We start from the raw sequence: 18,304 nt of genomic DNA, 5'->3' as shown, positions 1-18,304 counted from the left end.
CTACTCGGGTTATGTTATTTTCACAGGGTACCCCTCTGGCTAGATTGTTCTCGTCTAGCCACCATTCAAGTGATCTCAAAGTATTTTGGGATAGAGTCAACTGGCCTTCTAGATCAGCCAGGATCTTTTGATGGTGTAAAACCTCGCCCTGTAGCCAACTTGTGTGGAACTGGGCCCACCGGACCGCGGGGATGCAGGATGAGAGAACACCCAGGAGGGATATTGCCTTCCTGAGAGACATGGAAGGGCTGTTGAAGGCGTTCAAGACCTGCTGACGTAGGCGAACTAATTTTTCGGGTCGAAGACGACATTCCCGATTCTGCGAATCTAGGATTAGGCCCAAGAACTGCTGAACTTTCATGGGCTGTAGACAGGACTTCTTAATGTTTAATAGCCACCCTAATCGTTCCAAAGCCGATTTTGCTTTTTCCAATTGATCCAGACAATGGACTGCTGTTTTGCCTACAAGGAAGTCATCCAGGTAGGGGATAACTAGGATGTCTGCCTCCCGTAGATAGGCCATAACTTCCGCTATAACCTTCGTGAACACCCGGGGGGCGACTGCTATACCAAAGGAAAGGGTGACATTGAAAATGCTGTAACGACCCCTCCAAATGAACTGCCACTCTAAGGAAACGCTGATGAGACGCACAGATGGGTATATGGCAATAAGTGTCTTAAATCCACCACCATAAAGCAATTTTCGTACAGCAACTTTATTGTGGAACTGATCGTTTCCATTTTGAAAGGCCGAATGACCAGGTATCTGTTGAGTGCTTTCAGATTAATTATGGTACTGTAGGAATTATCTGGTTTACAGACCAAAAATAGGGGGGGGGGGGGGTAGTAGAAGCCTTCGCCCTTCTCCGCCTCTGGCACCTTTATCAATACTCCCTTCTGACATAGGTCAACAACTTCGGTTTCTAGGGCAGTCTGTTACGCCAAGAAAGACCTGAGCGGGGTGACCCTAAAACTGTTCTGGGGGACACAGGCAAATTCGAGCTTTAGGCCTGAGCCTACCAACCCCAGGATCCAGTTACTGTTCGAGATCCGCGACCAGGCTTGGAAGAAGGCCGATAGTCTACCTCCCACCGGGGCCTCTAGTCACTGGGGGGGGGTTTCTTGGTCTCACGGGATGCTTCTTGGCGTCCCCCTCCAAACATAAATCCGGTACCTTGCCTCTTATCTTCCAATCTGCCCCGGTCCCTGGATGATCTCCTCTGAAAAAAATCTCTACCTAGCAAAGGGACGTCTATAGGAAGGGGTGGGCAGGGAAGGGAATTTCTTTTTATCGTCGCCAGCCTTCTCCAGGAGTTCATCTAGGACTGGTCCGAATAGATATTCCCCCTCACACGGAATGGAGCACAGCTGGGATCTGGCCTGGATATCCCCGGGCCAGCATTTTAGCCATATAGCCCGTCGGGCTGCATTTGATATCTGCTGAAGCGTCGGCTAAAAAGGCTGCCGCATCCTGGATGGTAGGTAGGGTTTTCAAGATAGAGGACAGAGCCTCGAGGGAATCTAACTGCGTTTCTAGCTGGTCCAGCCAGACCATCATAGATCTGGCCGTGCAGGTAGCTGCGGCCGCCGGTCTCAGGGTGCCAGCAGACATCTCCCATGTGCCTTTCAAGTAAGAGTCCGCCTTTTTATCCAGCTGATCCTTTAACGAGACCATGTCATCAAAGGGGATAGCGGATTTTTTGGACGCCATAGCCACTGCTGCATCCAATTTCGGGGCTTTATCCCATTTATTCACCACAAGGTCCTCAAAGGGATATCGCCGTTTAAAGGCTGGTGGTAGGGAGCCTTTTCTTTCTTGTTTCCTCCATTCCGTTAATCAAATTTTGGACCTTGTCGTTTAACGGGAACGACTTACGTTTCCTGGGGTCTAAACCCCCGAACATTAGGTCCTGTGTAGACCGTTCAGGTCTGGTGTCTGTTACCCCCATGGTAGCTCTGACTGCCTTGACTAGTTTGTCCACTTGTTCCAGACCTAGGCAGAAACGACTGGCGTCTCTGAAGAGGATGCAGACGCAGAGGTGAAGGGCTCTGAGGACTCTTCATTCCCTCTAGGGTCAGCTGAAGAGCCTGACCCTGAAAAATTCGCCCTCTTTCTCTTCCTAGACGACTCCCGCTGGGGTACGGATTTTAGGGCTTTAACCTCAGTCCTGATTATTTCCCTTAGACTTGTAGCGAAGTCAGGGGTTTCTTCTGCCACCTACAGGAGGGGGGACAGAGTAAGGAAGTGTGCCTGTAATTTCTTGGGACTACGCCCCCCCCCTTTTTTTTTTTTTTTTTACCGTCTGCTGGGGCATGGGAGCTTCTTGCTCGCCCATCCTGCATCTGTGCTGAAGCCGCGCGTCAGTGCCTCTGTGCCCTTTTTCCCCCCCGGTAATCCAGGTTCACAGGTGACGTGGCCAGGGGCTGATTTTTGCCCTCAATCCCCCATTTTCCCCGACGTCCCTCCCTCTGCGTGCCGCGCCCCCCCACCGCGCCTACCGCTCTACCGGCGACGCACGGGGAGGGAGAAAACCGGCAACTTCCGGTCCAGCGCTGCTGGCCCTGCCCCCCACCGTGTCACTTCCGGTCCGGGCGCGCGCGAGGACGCGTAGGCCGCCAGCGTCACCGGCCCCGCTGCGTCACTTCCGGTACGGCAGGCCAACGGTCCCGCCCTCCGCCACGTCACTTCCGGTCCGGACACTTGGCGAGGACGCGCAGACCATCAGCGCTGACGGCCCCGCGCCGCATCCTCCCCGGTACAGGCGCGCGAGGACGCGCAGGCCACCAGCGCTATGGCAGCGCCCGACACACAGCGCCCCCCGGACGCCACCGAGGCGCAGCCGCACGCCCCCGACCATGATCCAGGCTGAGAGGGACCACACCGGCCAGAACGAGGACTGGGATCAGGGAAGGAGAGGCCATACTTACCTGCCAGCGCCGGCCCAGGAGACGGGTATCCGCCGGACCCCGCTCCCACCTGCCCCGCACACTGACGTGGAACCCTGCACGGGCCACCGTGGCGCTTCCAGGGGACTCCGCACTGCCCGAGGTAGGAGACCCCCCTGCTACCCGAGTCGGACAGCCGGCCTGGGGATTCCTCATCCATGATGGCGTGATCTGTAGGGAATCCTGTCCTCCAGGAACAGGAAACCAACTGATGCGTGGGAGAGGTGCCGCCCTCATGTATCTGTAGGATTTCCTGTTCCTGGAGGGCGGATCCCCTCTCAGGTGGTGCTGTCATGGACGACCAAATAAATTTATCTGTTTAAGGCTAGTCTATATTTACGGTAAATTATAAAATAAGCCATACAGCTATGCTGATCAGATTGAGAACGAATAGAGCCCAGCAAATCTAATGAACCCATTTTTTTTTTTTTTTATCTGTAATGGTTGCTCTGAACAGTGCCACAGTCTATACACCTGAGGGTCATTATAGAAAGTATAAAGAATCTCCCCTAAGGCCCCATTCACAGAAATGTTTTAGTTATTTTTTCTTGTTTAACCATTATAATGTATGAGGCTGTGCACATCTTTTTCTATTGTGGACAGAAAAAAAAAAAAAGGGATTTTTGTGTACTTGTGGCACCCCTGAGGCTCAGTCGCCACAGAGGTACTGCACCTTCTCCTAAGGTGTAGTGCCCCACCAACTAGGTAAGTTGGGAACTCCTTTCCACACTCCAACACCTGCACCCACACACAGAATAGTTCAGCAATGGACCAGATTGCGACTCCAGGCTTAAGAGGATAGCAGAGCACCTTTCGTGGGTCTGTGCTTCGTAACACGAGATGTGCTGGGAGGTGGGTGGAGTTAGGTATAAAAGAGTGGGAAGGTTTAGAATTGGAGTTCAGTTCAGTCTGGAGTTCAGTCTGAGAGCAGGCTGACAGGAGGTCAGCCTGAGGGGAGCTCAAGGCGGAGGAAGGCAGTCAGTCAGGAGAGGCTGAGGACTGGTCTTGGTGGAACGAGCTCCCCAGAAGAGAGATAGAAGAGAGAGTGCTACAGCTGCCTCAGTGATCTGAGCCAGCTGGCACGGGAAAGGAACAGAAGGAGAAAGACGTAGAACTGAAACCTAAGCTTCCATAAGAGAGAGAAGGAATAGCACAGAACGAAGGAGTAGGAGAACAGAGAGGAGCTGTGGGTTGGAAGAGGAACCCTGCCTATAGGTTCTCAGCGCAAGGCCGGGGCCCGGTCCCCGAGGTTGTATGGACACTTATGATTCTGCAGCAGACACCGGTGGAGTAGTTGGTTGTAAATGCATTACTCCCATCCAAGACTTGGGACACAACAGCAACACGGATAGAGAGCCGGGAATCAGAAGGTCCCTGATCAGGCTACAGCTGTCTGTCATACAAGTAGAGTTGTTAGGAACATCTGACAGGAGGAACTTAAGAGTAACCACGGTACTGGAGCTCTTCACACTAATAGGCGCAATAGCGGAGTCGTTCAGAACAGGTACATGTTGGCGGAGTGTTGGAGAGGAGAAGCCCGACTTGCCCGGGAGGCTGATTGAGTCTCTGCCCCGGAGGACACGGCACGGAGGCAGGCACCAGTGTGTACCACGAACAGTGAGTAAAGCTTTGGAACTACAAGCCCTGGTGTCTTCCAGTCATTGTGCGCCAACACCGTCAGCACCGCTACATCTGGGTATCATCCTTTACACTACCTGCACCTTACACACTGCCCTGGGGTTACAGCTTCATCTGTGGGGAGCTATACCATCTATGCTGCAACACACCATCAGCCCCAGAGGACCTGCACGCAGCGTTGGCTTAACAGCTTGCTTGCCAAACACCACAGGTGGCGTCACGAACTATTCCATAAACTATATTACAAACCACCATTGATATTGGGCGCCCAGGGCCACGGACCGGGTCACAGCTGCCGTGATACTTTACCCCTGACGCCGGCCCAGTACCGAGTACCCCACAGCCCTGGGACGGAGGACGACCCATACTCCCCGTAAAATCCTTTTCTCCGAGACATTCATTGGGGGACACAGGACCTTTGGGTGTTATGCTGCTGCCACTAGACTAGGAGGCCGACACTCAGTGGATACAAAAAGATTAGCTCCTCCTCTGCAGTATACACCCACACACTGGCCCCAGCCAAATCAGTTCCGTGACAAAGCAGTAGGAAAAGCAAGAACATACTGTGAGTATAAAAAACGTCAAACCAAAGAACACACTCAACCCATCAGGCCACAAGGTACATAGGACGTCCTAAAGCAGTCCCTGGGTGGGGAACCGACACAACAGACCAAAACCCACGTACCAACTGTCTACAGATGCGATACTGCCACCTGCCAGATCCGTCTACCCAGGCCTGCATCTGCGGAAGTCTGAGTGTGAATGTTGTAGTGCTTCGAGAAAGTGTGCAGACTGTACCAAGTCACAGCCTTGCAACCCTGTTCCACCAACACATGGTGTTGAATGGCCCAAGAGACACTCACCGACCGAGTGGGATAGGTTTGTGTTATGATGGGTCACCGAGGAGGAAAACAAGACCAAGCTAAGTCACAGAAAACCAGAGAGGTTGGTAACTACACGGATTGCAGACCCCTGATCCTAACCACACAACTAACAGCAGCCGTGGAGCATACCTACGATGATTCTAGATGCCTCGTCATAGCCGGAGGACTAAATAAGCCTAAAGCAAGAAAAGGGGAAATCTAAAACTGCCCCAGAGCAGACCCCAAAGGAATAGACAGCCCCCACACATGTATTGACGGTGAAACAAGATGAAAACACGAACACAGGTAGGAAAATAGGCTGAGCAAATGGTGGGGCCCACACTAACTAGAAAGGACGGGAAAGGAAAGTACTGTCTGCAATCACGCCAAAAAACCCTGCAAAAATGTCCAACACTTCTGATAGTAAAAAAACCCTGAAGTCACTAGACTTCTCCCACTATATCAGCACTCTGGCATATTCTGAGAACAGAGCAAAAAGCAAACTGGCAAATACAGTGACATAAGAGTGGAAATTCAGCACAGCCCCAGCCGGAGCTGGCTGGCCACACAAAAAACTGAATAGACCAAACCAAATATGAACATTAGCAAAGACAACTTAGCTTGAGAAGGCAGGAACTGAGCTGGAAACTAAGACCTCAGGAGACAGGAAAAAAATCACCAGCATGGGAATAGGGAGTCGGCTGTCTTAAATCCAGTCTGAGACTCCAGATGTCCAATCCTCTTCCTCATTATCAGGTGGCAGTTCTCTGTTAATTGGATCAGCTTCATTACCCCCTGCCACCACCAGAGGAAGCCCGGAAAGAGAACTCAACTCCTCTGTTAGCACAACCAGCTCCTTCACCAGAAGCCAGAGGCAGACCAGAAAATGAGTTCACAACAGGTTTTCCTCTGACACTAAGCCTGTTGAGTGTATCCACCTAGCTACTGTGGACTTTGAAGCGGCGAGTCCCTTCCTGTGACCCTCAGGAAGAACAAATAAGTCGTCCGTGAGGTGTATCTTCTGAGGGCCCTCACCAGGTCCAGAGTATGAAGAGACCTCCCTCTCAAAACAGTGAATTGGAGTCGGGCAAAACAAGGGCAGGACAATGTCCTCATTAAGGTGAAAAGAAGAGACTACAAATAAGTTAGAGTAGAACCCATCGAAACTCTTTATGGGACCGGAAAAATGACCCCATTTTGGGGTAGCGAATCGATGGCTTGGTAGAAAAGCCGGGCCTGCTCTCCTGCTTAGGGAGGGCGAGAGGGGAATAACTCTTGTATCCCGAAAACACCAGGTCTCTGACCCATTCATTGTGGACGACAGAGAGCCAGATATGATGAAACAGGAGTAGGCGACTGCCTACTTCGCTGGTGTCGACCCGATAATGCCGTGAGTCATTGGGCCGAGAATCTATGGGATCTTGATCCCTTAGACCCAGATTGCTTGGGACAGCTCTTCGATGACTGGTTGGTCTTATATGAGACCTGGGGACCCCTGTCCCCCTGAGGTGAGCATCCTGATGCGGAAGAAGTGGTCGAATTGGCGCGAAAGGGCCGGAAACGCATCTGTTGCTGACGACGAGAAGGTCGCCTAATCTGCTGATGGAGGAATTTACTTTTTCGTTCTGTAGCGTCCGAGATAAGCTGATCCAGCTTCTCTCCACATAAACGACTGCTCTGGTAGGGCAGAGACGTTAGGGAGTTCTTGGACGCAGTCTGCTCACCATTCGCCGAGCCACAGTCCCCCCTGATGGTGATGGCGTTTGAGGCAGCAGTTAGCTGAGTCCAAAGAAGTGTGCAACAAATATTCCCCAGGCAATGAGATCTGATTAGCTAGGTCTGGTGCCTCCGGGGGAAGGGCACTCCTGAAAAGTTCCGGTCAGGGTATCTGCCCAAAAGACCATAGCTTTAGCTACACACGCCGCAGCCAAAGGAAGGAGAGAGTGCTGAGCCCGAGGCTTCGAAAACCGAACAGGCAAGGTTCTCTGACGGTCCTTGGGATCTTTAATCAAGGATCTGTGGGGTAAGGACAGGAGGGTTTTGGTGGCCAGGTGGGAGACCGATGGGTCAACTGGAGGTGATTCAGCCCATTCCTTCCGCAGATCCACAGAAAAAGTATATCTAGCCTCAATAGGCTTATGACCAGTGAAGCGTTTGTCCGGTTGCTCGCTATGCCGTCGAACTATGTCCTGGAACTGGGGATGGTTGGAGAAAACCCTATGAGGACGTTTAGTCCTCTTGAAGGACACCGCTTGCTCTGGGACTGAATTAGACTCCTCGTCAACCTTTAAAGTCCAAGCCCCGACCAGTAGAGGGATCTTGGAGAGACTATCGCTTGGGCTAGTGATGCCATGGACTGCAACAGTGACAAAGTCCACCCAGGGGGACTAGGTACACTGCATTCGGTAGCTGCGGAGGGGTCTTGAACGCATTCAGGATCACAGGCTTTGCAGCGTGGCGTACTCTGTCCCCATGGCAGTGAAGTCTGACAGGTGGTGCATGATGTGAAAAACACTGTCTTGTTAGGCCTCTTGGATGTCTTAGAGAGTGACATAATGTACCCCAGTCTGCCCCTGCTCCTGCTGATATGCTCCAATAGGGAGGACCGTGGCTGTAAGTCTCCAGTGACTACTGTAAAGGAGGGCCAATGAGTATCTGCTGCAGCTGAGTCTTACCCAGGTCCTGTGGCCCAGTGACACGGTCCTCCGGATGCGCTGTGCCCCTCTGAAGATGAACGGGCTGCCTGCACATGTAGAGAGCCGGCCGATAGCTAAAGATGGCTGCCGGCATGTGACATGCAGGGAGAAGTCTCGCGGTGTGTGAGAAGTGCCAAATAATGGGTGGAGCCACAGCATCACAAAATGGGCGGAACCTCTGGATTACTGCGGGCAATAGGCCCAAGCCGGGGACTAAATTTCCGGCAACTGCTGGAACGCAGCTGGGGGGACCATGAGAAAAAGCACCGCATGCGGGAGACCTCCGCTGGGGATACTGACCCGGACGCACACCCAGCCCATCTTACCAGTGGTGTGCGTCCCGGCGGAAGCCGCTGCATGAGGTATGAAGCGAAGGGCCCGGGCAGATGCTTGAGGAGTTTTCCGCTCCCAGGTCAGCTGTTCTAGTTTGGACGGTGCAGGGACCCTCCACCTGCAGGGAGAGGGACCGTCAGCCTTTCTTCCATCGCCGCTGTATAACAGGGGCGATGCAGTGGGAGCTGCACGGCGCCATAAGTTCCTAACTCCTCGAGGATAGGTCAGGGCTGTGGGTCCAGCACACAAAAAAGCGGGATAAGCCTGGATGCAGAGGGGGGTACATGGAGGCGACACTCCATGTTCCCATCTGTTGCCAGAGTGGGGAAAGCGGTGCCTTGAAGGGACCCGTCGACACCCCCCAAAAAAACCTCAAGCCTACCAATGACAAACGATGCAGGAGGGGGTACGTGGAGGCAACAGTCCACGTTCCCGCCTGTTGTAGGTTTGGGGAGAGCGGCGCCCTTAATGTATCCGTCGCCACTTGTAATCCTTGAAAAACTAAGAATAAAGAGAAAAATAAAAAAAATCTATAGATGTGCTCTGTTTTTCACATCACACGTGCCTCCTACTGACACTAAGTTTGAACTGGTTTGGCTGGAGCCAGTGTGTGGGTGTATACTGCAGAGGAGGAGCTAATCTTTTTGTGTTTACTTAGTGTCAGCCTCATGGTGGCAGCAGAATAACACCTATGGTCCTGTGTCCACCAAAGAGGGGAAGGAGAAAAAAGGATCAAGTCAGAGCGGTTAGCTGTTGATCAGATTTTTCGATCAAATTTGTCCATTAAAATGAATGTAAGGAAAAAAATATTATCTATATATATGTTCCAGAAAATGAGGTATCTCTCCCAGAAAATTAGTAACTATGGTTTTGTTAGAAACGTTTATTTCCTGTGTGTATTGGAAGAACACAAAAAAAAAAAACAAAAAAAAAAAAAAAAAACAAACAACAACACCACAGAAAAAGGCAAATGGGACATAATTTCACACAAAGCCCCAGAAATGGGCAGGAAAAGATGGATTTTTGGTTCTTACCGTAAAATCTCTTTCTTGGAGCCTTCATTGGGGGACACAGAATACTATGGGTGTATGCTGCTGCTGCTAGGAGGCTGACACTATGCAAAAACAAGAAAATTAGCTCCTCCCCGGCAGTATACACCCACCGACAGGCACCAAGCACCTCAGTTGGTGAAAAAGCAGTAGGAGAAGCAACGAGAAAAACTCGAACCATATGTACCAACCCAACAAGGGACTATAAGACCCAACACGGTACAACTTAAACAGGGAGGGTGCTGTGTCCCCCAATGAAGGCTCCAAGAAAGAGATTTTACGGTAAGAACCAAAAATCCATCTTTCTTTATCGCCTTATTGGGGGACACAGAATACCATGGGACGTCCCAAAGCAGTCCCAAGGGTGGGAACAGCAAAAAGGGACGAAAGTAACCGAAAGGCTCAGGTCGGCCGGTGAGCCACCGCCGCCTGCAGAACCTTCCTACCAACCACAGCATCAGACGAAGCCTGGGTATGATCCCTGTAGAACCTCGTGAAGGTGTGCAAAGATGACCAGGTTGCAGCCTTGCAAATTTGCATGGCCGAGGCCTGGTGACGAGCAGCCCACGAAGCTGCCACAGCCCGGGTGGAATGAGCTCTTACTCCCGGAGGGGGCCGCTTTTCCTGAAGACGATACGCTTCCAGAATGGTAGAACGAATCCAGCGAGCGATCGTGGATTTGGAAGCCGGAAGGCCCTTCTGGCGACCTTCAGAGATGACCAGCAAGGAATCGGACAGACGAAAGGAAGAGGTCCTGGCAAGATAGACACGCAGGGCTCTAACTACGTCCAGTTTGTGGAGAGACTTCTCAAGAGGATGAGATGGAGCCGGACAAAAGGAAGGAAGGACGATATCCTCATTGATATGGAAAGCGGAAACCACCTTTGGAAGAAAAGGAGGAACGGGCCTGAGAACGGCTTTGTCCTGATGGAGAATGAGGTAAGGGGAACGACATGACAATGCCGCCAATTCAGAAACTCTTCTGATGGATGAAATGGCGATCAAAAAGGTGACCTTCCAAGAGAGAAGGGACAAAGGAATGTCCTGGAGAGGCTCGAACGGCGCCTTCTGGAGCGCGCTAAGGACGAGGTTGAGATCCCACGGGTCTATTGGCGAATGATGAGGAGGAGCCACGTGGGAAACCCCTTGTAGAAAGGTCTTGACCTGTGGTAGAGAAGCTAGCTCTCTTTGGAAGAGGATAGAGAGAGCGGAAACCTGGCCCTTGAGCGTACTGAGGGACAGACCCGCGTCTAACCCAGCCTGAAGAAACCCCAGGATAGACGGGATAGAAAAAGACATTGGGAAGACTCTGTTATCGCACCAACGGAAAAAAGCCTTCCAGTACCTATAGTAAATGCGGGAAGAGGCTGGTTTCCTGGCTCTGATCATAGTTTGAATAACCTGACTGGACAGACCTGATTCCTTCAGAATTGCGGTCTCAACGGCCATGCCGTCAAACTCAGAGACTGAGAACTCTCGTGGTAAAGGGGGCCTTGCGAGAGAAGATCTGGACGGTCCGGAAGCCTCCAGGGAACGTCCGCGAGCATGTTGACCAGTTCCGCGTACCAAGGCCGTCTTGGCCAATCTGGAGCGACTAGAATCACTGGTACGCCTTCCGATTTTATCTTTTTGACCACCCGAGGGATCAATGCCAGAGGCGGGAACAGATACGGAAGTTGAAACTGGGACCACGGAGTCACCAGTGCGTCGCATGCGACGGCTAGAGGGTCCCTGGACCTGGCTACGAACTGCGGCACCTTGTGGTTCATCCGAGATGCCATGAGATCGACATCCGGGGTGCCCCAACGGTCGCATATCTGAGAGAAAACCGCGGGGTGCAGGGACCATTCGCCGGACGCTAGGCCCTGGCGACTCAGAAAGTCGGCTGCCCAATTTTCCACCCCTGGAATATGGACGGCGGAGATTGTCGGAACGTAACGTTCTGCCCAGCGTAATATCTTGGCCACTTCTGACATTACTTGTTTGCTGCGCGTGCCCCCCTGAAGGTTTATGTACGCCACGGCCGTGGCGTTGTCCGACTGAATACGGACCGGCTTGCCGGAGAGGAGGGGCTGCCAATGAAGAAGGGCCAGGAAAATAGCCCTGATCTCCAAAAGATTGATTGGGAGGAGAGACTCCTGTGGCTTCCAGCGGCCTTGGGCCGCTTTCTGATGGAACACGGCTCCCCATCCTAGAAGGCTCGCATCTGTGGTGATGATTTGCCACTGAGGCGGAAGGAAGGACCTCCCTTGGAGAACTGACGCTGGCCGTAGCCACCAAGTGAGAGACTGCCTCACTCTGAGAGGAAGCCGAATAGGACGGTCCAAGGACATCGTGGTCTTGTCCCAGGCTGAAAGCAGAGACAGCTGGAGGGGGCGAAGATGAAACTGCGCAAAGGGCACTGCTTCCATGGAGGCCACCATCTTCCCCAGGACCTTCATGCAGAACCGAATGGGAATGGGAGCAGGCCTCTTGAGAGTTCTGATGCCCTTGGACAGAGTTGTAAATTTTTCCTTTGGAAGAAAAACACGGGCTAGCTCCGTGTCGAATTCCATACCCAGAAAGGTCAGACGCTGGGTGGGGATCAGAATGGACTTCTCCTTGTTGACCAGCCAACCTAGGCGCCTGAGAGTGTCCAGGGTTATCTGAAGGCTCCGGAGACAGTCCTGGCGAGACGAACCCTTGATCAAAAGATCGTCCAGATAAGGGATGATGAGGATACCTCTGGAGCGAAGGATGGCCATGACGGTCACCATCACCTTCGTGAAAACCCGGGGCGCTGAAGCCAGGCCGAAAGGAAGAGCTGTGAACTGAAAGTGGTCTCCCTGAAACGCAAATCGAAGATACTTCTGATGTTGCACACAAATTGGAATGTGCAGATAGGCATCCCGAATGTCCACCGAGCAGAGAAATTCCCCGGGCTCCATGGAAGCAATCACCGACCGAAGAGACTCCATCCTGAAATGAAGAATCTTCACGTGGCGATTGAGCAATTTGAGGTCCAGAATAGGACGAAGAGAGCCGTCTGTCTTCGGGACTACAAAGAGATTGGAGTAGAACCCGGAAAACCGTTCGTCTGAGGGAATGGGAACAATGACTCCGGCGGAAAGAAGGGAGGAAATGGCCTGCAGAAAACCCGGAATCTGGGCCCGCTGTCGCGGAGGCCGAGACCGGAAAAACCGTCTGTTCGGGAGTGAAGCAAATTCGATTTTGTAACCGGATGAGACGAGTTCTCTGACCCAAGCGTCGTCGACAACGGACAGCCAAGCATCCGCGAAAAAGGAAAGTCTGCCTCCCACCCTGGAAGAAATTCCAGGTGGGGGTGACCCGTCACTTAGACGAAAATCTGCCGGAATTGGCTCCTGCAGATCTGGAATATTGACCTCTAGATCTCCAGCGAGGAGCGGGTTTGTAGGAAGGTTTCCTCTGATCCCGCTCCCTGGTGGCAGGCGGCCGATCCTGTTGAGTGGCTCTCTCCGTGGCAGAGAAGGGACGAAAGGGCCTGAACGGTCGAAACCCCCTTCTGTTGAAAGGACGTTTTGGTCGAGACTGGGGAAGCGAAGTACTTTTACCTCCAGTGGCATCGGAAATTATCTGATCCAGCTTTGCTCCAAAGAGCCTAGAGCCATGGAATGGCAGATTGGTAAGCGACTTTTTCGAAGTAGTGTCCGCATTCCATGACTTTAGCCAAAGGACTCGGCGTACAGCTACTATGTTGCTGTTAGCCCTTGCTACGCAGCCGGCCGCGTCCAAGGAGGCGGCCAAAAGGTATTTTCCCGCCTGGTTAATCTGATCTGCAAGATCTGCCAACTCGTCTTGAGGAGCTGACGCTAAGATGCCTCTGCGAAGAATTTTTGCCCAAGCGGAAATGACCTTCGCCACCCAGGCGGATGCGAAAATAGGGCAGAGAGAGGCACCAGATGCCTCAAAGATAGACTTAGCCAGAGATTCAATCTGCCTGTCAGTAGGATCTTTGAGCGATGCCCCGTCTGGCAGAGAGAGCACCGTTTTTGAGGCTATCCGGGAAACTGGAGGATCTACCTCGGGAGCCTTGGACCACTTTGAGAGCAGTTCTGCGTCAAAGGGGTACAGAACGTCCAAGTACTTGCGGCCTGAGAAATGTTGCTCAGGGCGCTCCCAGTGTTTGGATAAGGTAGTGTCGAAATCGTTGTGATTGGGAAAGGATCGAGACGGAGGTCTGGCTCGTCTAAGGAGAACAGAGCTTTCCTGAGTTGGAGCCTCATCCTGTTTAAGTTTTAGTGTTTGGAAGATAGCTGCAATAAGACTATCGACCATGTCCCGCGTTTTAGAAACGCTGTTCCCCTCTGAGCTAGCTTCCGAATGAGAATCCTCGCCTGACTGAAGGTTGTCATCCGAGGAAGGAGAAGGAGGCCTGGGAGCGGAAGGGCCCTGCGAGCTCGAAGACGAAGTGGACAGAGCCCGCTTCCTAGAAGTCCTTCCCTGTCTGTCTCTCTGAAGGTCGCGGTCAGGTGCGGACGACTCACCCCGAGAGGTGGTCGGGGCAGAGGTGGCTGAGGATAGCTGAGGTAATCGTTCTAAGACCTGGACCAGCGACTGTGATACAATGTCACAGTCTGTTTCTGACTTGACAAAAGTAACGGCCTACTCCGGGGGGAGAGAGGAGGGAAGAGCGCCCTCCGCCCGGGACTCTGCGTTCCTGAGATGCTGACATATTTGAAGGACTGCAGGGGGGGCAGAATGGGGACGACTGGCCCGATGCCCACTTCTTTTTACAGCGCGCACAGGCGTAATAGGTAGCGGTGGGCCTGAAGCAGAGATCCCCTGAAGGGTTGGGCATAACTGCACTGATTGGCTGCAGATATTAGGGAATAACTGCCGAGGAGAGCTAATCCCTGCCCCAGAGCCGAGCCTACCGAGATTCTGTGCGAGCAGCAGAAGAAAACGCCGAAGTGTCCCCAAGCAGCGCAGGAAGGAGTGGTTCAGGCATCAGGAAACGCTGTTCCCCTCTGTGCTGGGAGATGGGGGCGGAGCTTAGTGGCCGCGCCGTGATTGGTTAATAGCGACTGGGGAGGGCATGGCAGAAGAGGGGGCTGGCATCCAAGAGAGAAAGAAGCCCTGTGATGGGCTAGAAAGGGCGCGCTGAAAAGAGCGCGCTCAGGAAGGGAGGAGGGAGAGCAGAGGAATTCCCCGCGCTGAGGGGAAAGTGAAAGTGAAAGTGCCTCCCACCCTGATGGCGCCGCAGCCCCATGCCCGACATACCGCGCTAAGGATGATATGACCAGGTCCTGACGCTGCGGTGAGTGAGGGGATCCCCGTAGACTCCCTGGCTAGAGCAGGGAAAGTGGAGGAAGGCAAGCGGCTGAGCGCACGACAGGCAGAAAAGGGCGGGAGATTCAAACTTGTGGAACTGCAAAACCAGGTCCCTTCTTCTCCCATGTCACTGGAGCTTATGCGGGGCCGGAGGGAACGTACAGGCACTTACCTGACGTCCCAGAAGAGGATGACCACAGGGACCCACGGGGAAACGGCAGGCCGCTGGGAGGGGAAGGAGTCCTCTGTACCCGCATCCTGCAGAAGACGGCTTGAAACACCTGCGATCGCCGTCTTCCTCTCAGCCCTGTCCCGAGAAAGGGGTGAGGAGGGGGATTCGGCAAGGACCAGCCACCTGTCCGTAACCCTTGTCACCAGAAGGTGATAGGGAAAAGTCCTGCCTGCGGTACTGAGAGTTGCGATGTGGGTGACACCACACTGCTCGCTCAGCCGCATGATATGGGAAATCAGAGTGATAACTATACCCTGTTTCCCGATGGAAAAGAACCTAAAAGAGAAAAGAGGGAAAAATTAAAAAGTTCAAACTAAACCTGAAAGGAAAATTGGATTAAAACTGCGGATCTGGGGAGATCCCGGTCCGCCTCCTACAGACACTAAGCACAAACTGAGGTGCTTGGTGCCTGTCGGTGGGTGTATACTGCCGGGGAGGAGCTAATTTTCTTGTTTTTGCATAGTGTCAGCCTCCTAGCAGCAGCAGCATACACCCATGGTATTCTGTGTCCCCCAATAAGGCGATAAAGAAAAATTGTTGTCACCCTCAACTTAATATTTGGTTGCATACCCTTTGGAATAAATAACTGCAATCAATCGCTTTCTATAACCCTCAACAATCTTCTTATACCTCAACTGTAATTTTGAGCAACTCTTCTTTTGCAAACTGCTCCAGGACTCTCATATTTGAAGGATGCCTTCTCCCAACAGCAATTTTAACATCCCTCCACAAGTATTCAATGGGATATAGATCTGGACTCATTGCTGGCCATTTCAGAGCTCACCAGCGCTTTGTTTCCATCGATTTCTGGGTTCTTCAAGCATTTGTGGGATCATTGTCCTGCTGGAAGACACATGACCTAGGACACAAACCCAGCTTTCTGACACTTGGCAGTACATCGTGACCCAAAATCCTTTGGTAATATTCAAATTTCATGATGTCTTAGGCCTCTTTCACACTTCAGTTTTTTGACGTCAGTCAAAATCTGCCACTTTTAGAAAAAAACGGATCCGCCCATTTTTGGGCAGATCCGTTTTTTCCCCCCATTGATTTGCATTAGTGGCGGATTTTGACTGATGGTCGTCCATTGGGTCCGTTTTTTGACAGATCCATGAGAATTTTAGTGGCTCCCGGGCGGACCAGACGGACACTGCAACGTTATTTTTGTTTGACGGTCCGCTATTTTTAACTGCGCATGCCCGAAAGGTGAAAACCGGGAGCAGTTTTAACCATGTAATGCCATTCCGGGAGCCGCTAAAATGCTACCTCACCGGAACCGCGGTCACTTTAAATCACGTCGCTTTCCATCTTCCACGGATCCGTACTCCAACGTGGTCCGCTGCCATCCGTCCATCACTTAACGGAGACGGATCAGTTGCTGTTACCCTTTGGCGGATTTCAGCTGACCACCGCCGACGGAGGTATGAAACAGGCCTTACACACAGTCAAGGCATCCAGTGACAGTGGTAGCAAAACAAACCCAAAACATCTTTGAACCACCACCATATTTGACTCTCTGTACTGTGTACCTTTTTTGTAGGCCTCATTCAATTTTTGGTAAACAGCAGAATGATGTGCTTTACCAATAAGCTCTATGTTGGTCTATCTTTCCACAATACGCTTTCCCACAAGGATTTTAGTAAACTGTAGTCTAGCTTTTTAAGTGTGTGTCAGCAGTGGAGACCTCCTGGGTCTCTTGCCTTAACATGTCATTTCATTTAAATGTCGATGGGATAGTTTGAGCTGACACTGATGCACCCTAAGGCTATGTGCACACACTGCGGATTGGTCTGCGGATTTTTATCTGCAGAACCGCAGGTAAAATACCTGCGGTTTGCCACCTGGACAATGGAATAGGTGGCAAACCGCAGCAGAATCCGCAGAAATAATTGACATGTCAATTGTTTCTGCGGATTCAAAACCGCAGCTTTTCCTCAGTTAAAAATCCGCAGTGTGTGCACAGCAGAATGTTAATCCCATAGGTTAACATGTTACTGTACACTGTCTGCAGAACTGCTGCAGTTCTGCTGCGGGCAAAACCGTAGCAAAAACCGCAGTGTATGCACATAGCCTAAGCCTGCAGGACAATTTGAATTTCTTTGGAACTTGATTGGGGTTGCTTATCCATAATCTGGACTAGCTACCTTCCATCAATTTTTCTCTGCCATCCACATTAAAGGAGATTAGCTATAGTGCCATAAGTTGCAATTTTCTTGATTTTGTTGCACACTGAATAAAGGAACATCAATATCTCGAGATGGATTTGTAACCTTGAGATTGTTGATATTTTTCAACAATTTTGTTTCTCAAGTCCTCAGACAGTTCTTTCTGTTCTCCATGTTTAGTATGTAACACAGACAGTGCAAAGACTGAGTCAACTTCTTCCCTTTTATATGTTGTTTCAGGTGCGATTTTCATATTGTCCATACCTTTTACTTGCCACAGGTGAGTTTTAACGAGCGTCGCATGCTTGAAACAAAGTTAATTTACCCACAATTTTGGAAAGGTGCCAACAATTTTGTCTTAACCAGTTTTGGGGTTTTGTGTGAAATGATGATCAATTTGCCGTTTTTTGGCATTGTTCCAAAATACACAAAAGGAAATACAAGGATCCTGATGAAAAAGTGAAAAGAACATGTACATTGAACCAATCACAGTGGGCATATTTATTGGGTATTTGTCCCGTAAATTGTGTTATGCAGAGGCAGAATTTTATTACACGTACTGTGGCACCTTCAATCAAATGATTGGTGGGGTTCTGGGAGAGGGAACACCAAAATCTGATATCGACGGCCAACATCAATCACCTAACACCTACAGTCATGTTCATTGTTGTTGGCACCCATGAATTTTAAGTACATAATGTGAAATATCTCCTGGAAAAAAATGAAACTTGGTTTGAGTCGAAGATCATGGCTTCGCTAGAAAGACAAAAACACAAAAGACACGTCCAAAAGTACAGCGGAACGCTTGAAAAATAAAAAATGAACTGTTTTAAAATGGCCAGCAATGAGTCCTGACCTCAATTCTATTGAAAATCTTTTGCGCAAGCTGAAATCTGCCATTGGGAAAAAGAACCCCGCAAATATTCAAGAGCTTGAAAAAACTGCAAGGAAGAGCGGGAGAAAATACCAGCTAAGGCTGCTTTCACACATACGGTGGTTTTGTTCCGGCGGCGTGCGGTGGAAAGCCGGACCGCCGGATCAGGCCTGCAGTGGTGACACCGGATACAGATGCGGCGCCTGATCCGGCTTG

General features: G+C 51.3%; 1 protein-coding gene across 1 annotated transcript in view; it reads right to left on the bottom strand.

The window, feature by feature from the left end:
• USP14 (ubiquitin specific peptidase 14) overlaps positions 1 to 18,304 on the bottom strand; it is a 65,719-nt gene that overhangs the window by 39,338 nt on the left and 8,077 nt on the right. The gene's annotated exons all lie outside the window — the stretch shown is intronic.

Source organism: Dendrobates tinctorius, unplaced genomic scaffold (assembly GCF_039654945.1).
Source record: "Dendrobates tinctorius isolate UK_male_01 unplaced genomic scaffold, ASM3965494v1 ptg000171l, whole genome shotgun sequence".
NCBI classification, from domain to species: Eukaryota; Metazoa; Chordata; class Amphibia; order Anura; family Dendrobatidae; genus Dendrobates; species Dendrobates tinctorius.
Note: the sequence above shows the minus strand (reverse complement) of the source record. Positions and strands in the feature narration are given on the sequence as shown.